The following is a 3,146-nucleotide window of genomic DNA, read 5'->3' as shown; positions in this document are numbered from 1 at the left end:
GCTTAGTCTTATGAATTCTTCTATTGACACACTGAATGTGCGGGTGGTCATGGAACTGCTAAGTGCATTAGAAGTGATAACGTTAAGTGGTGTCACAACTGTTCCCCACAATATGTATATTGAATTAGCAATAAAATGATTCATATACAATTCACAATGATCTTTTGCACTAGAGCTCTTAACACAATCAAGTAAATTATGAAGGAAGCATAGTTCAGACCTTGTGCCAGCATAATAAAAGCAACTTCCTCCTGAGGTAAGAAAGGCATTTCCCTCCCTCTACAACAGAACCTAAGAGAGTGTCAGAATGTTTAAAGAAATGTATCTAAATATATCTTATACGAAAATACTCCCAAATGCTCGTACTTTTAGGTGAATATTCCCTCTTCTTATTATAGTTCAATTCATTTATAATTTAAAACCACATTCTTATGCATAACAAACAGCAGAAATTTCAATGTGACACAAGACAAAAAAGTAATATAACACTATTAGGTTGTCACTAAGACACTGCATAATGAATTATTTCTACAACCAAAAACATCAGCTATCCACAAATTTTGTTCTCACCACTACTGAAAAAACTCCTAGTGAAAGCGTATCAATTACAGTTTAAGAGGAGTTTGCAGATACCTCAGTACAAAAAAAAGAGTAGCTAGCAATGACTATGTATAAGAATTTTTACAAGTGAAATTAGATGTGTCTCTACCTGATGCCTTACTTATATAATACAACTGTTAGAACAGTAAAAGAGTATTACAAAAAAATGAGAACTTTCACAAATAACCTGCATTACGTTTTAGGGCTACTAAATTGCAATGAGAACTTCTGCTTTAAAGAAAACTTTTGAAACTCCTAGTTTACAGTTGATACAGTGATAGAATTGAACTTTTAAAATTCAGATTTTACATTGTTTTATTAAAAACATTTTTAAAAAGCAGTACTCTTTTATATCTTAACAGACCGAATTCAACAATTTGAATACCTGAAGCTCTATTTATATGGCCATGGCTAAAGCATTAATCACATTTTCCATGGCTGATCCTAATAAGAATTAGTAACAGGACCAATGATTCTACTGCAGAACTCAAATTTTAAATCATTCACTGGACTGAACTTTGAGTCCATTTCAAATTGACTACCAATAAATAGACATGATATATATAGCTCCATGATGAAGAATCTCTTTTAATCTGAGAGAAAAATGAATTTCCCTAATCTTTCCATTTAAAAATATAGAACTGAGAGAGCAGGACTCTGAAAAACATCAATGGCTGAATCATGTACAAAGATAAACATCACTGTAATAAGAGAAATGAAAAATTATATGTAGTATTAAGTTTTAAAAAGTTACCCTTTTGAGTATTAACTCTTAGGGTTGCCCTTGGGCTCTGTTTGTGTTTGTTATCTAATACCGTTGGATCCTTTGAAATTTATAAGAGGTTGATTTACAAGGTACATTTTTAATTTTCCCTAACAGAGTTTATAGTGGAGGAAATAACTTAAAGCAAAGATCAATAGTATATGATTTACACAGGCATGTGGGAAGCTTGTATTTCAGGAATCACAGGCTTTTGAGACAGTTGCGGGATAAAGGTGAAGTTGCTCTTACAATCCTTATTACTGATTTATTGTATATGGCAGTTATAAGTGTCCAAAATCCAATGTTAATATGGTTTTCAACTACATCTCAAAGCATCCAGGACTTCAAGAGGCAGGATCCTATATATCCAAAATAGAATATCCATTTCCCTCACTCCAAGGAGGTCTTTAAATTAATCTACTGAAGAAGGTCCTTAAATTCATCTACTGGTTAATCTACTGAAGAAGGCTCCTGGTTTGAAATTACAATTACAAAAGGCAACTGATGTAATCATGGTTAGAATTAAGCAAAAACAACATACCCAAATGGTGATCTGACTGATCCCTTATGCCACCGATGAACTCTGAAGATTTTAGTTAAGAACTTGTGCTCCTTAGGAGTCTGGCTGTACAATTCAGATATAAGCAAAGGCAAACAAGATTTAGGCAAGTTTCAAAAACTTTAATAAAGAAAAAAAAAGACATTTCAAAAAATAAATGTCACACAAATGAAAGTTTGTAAAAAAGTGAAAGCTATTCATGAAACAAAACCCTTCACTATCAAAATATACTAAAATCTAATGATGTTAAGTGTTCAAATTCTGGGCAAATATAGCTTATAATAATATAGCTAGTAAAGAAGTGTTTTTCATGATATGGCTGTTTCAAGACATCACTTAATATAATTACTTTTTAAACCTATATTTTCTTAAACATCCATTTCACAATTCATTTATTTTACATTCATTTATGAAATCACATTTTCTAACAACGGGTTATTTTGTGCTTTAATAATAATGAACCATAGTAAAATACTTAAGTGATTTAAACGATTTGCTAATGACTACACCCATCACAGATTCCTGTACACTTACACAGCTACTGCAATAAGCAAAAGAGCTATAACCCTTCTTAAAAATGACACTCAAGTTTGGTAAGCATGCTAATAATTAGAGATATATTTTTCCCAAGTTTAAACATCAGAACTTTCTAGCTTTCATTAAAATCTGCAAAGATAACCTGCTTATTTAAATTACTTTTCACTGGCAATTTATAAAAACAGAGGAAAGCGTCATTTTAGAATTTGCTCTGTAATTTCTATAGTAAAAAATGGATGTCCTTTTTCAAACTGTGACGGCGCTAAAATTCTAGTTTAGAAATCCTAGATTTTAAATATGAAGAAATACAATTTCAGTTACATCTAGAGTGTCATTTTAATGAATTAACCTAATTATTCTTCAGGTTATAAAGACTCTTCTTCAGTGTGGGCAACACTACCTTATACACATCTCAGTATTTTAGTAAATGATCCATTTTTAAATGTGATCCAAGACAAAACCTAACTTATTCTAAATTCTCTTCTATAACAAGGAACCAATGTATATCATCCTTCAGATTGATTCAGTAAACAGATACAAACCTAAAGCAATAAAATTTATGTAATTAGTGGTGATTAATTAGCCAAATCAACAGACCTCATTCAGAATTTGGAATTACTTTTCATGCAAAATTTAGTTTTGATCCTTATAAAGTAATTTTTTAAGTCTTTAAGTAATCAAGACAAA

This window comes from Pteropus medius, unplaced genomic scaffold, assembly GCF_902729225.1.
Source record: "Pteropus medius unplaced genomic scaffold, Ma_sr-lr_union100, whole genome shotgun sequence".
NCBI classification, from domain to species: domain Eukaryota; kingdom Metazoa; phylum Chordata; class Mammalia; order Chiroptera; family Pteropodidae; genus Pteropus; species Pteropus medius.
The sequence above is the reverse complement of the archived record's forward strand: the minus strand, read 5'-3'. Positions refer to the sequence as shown.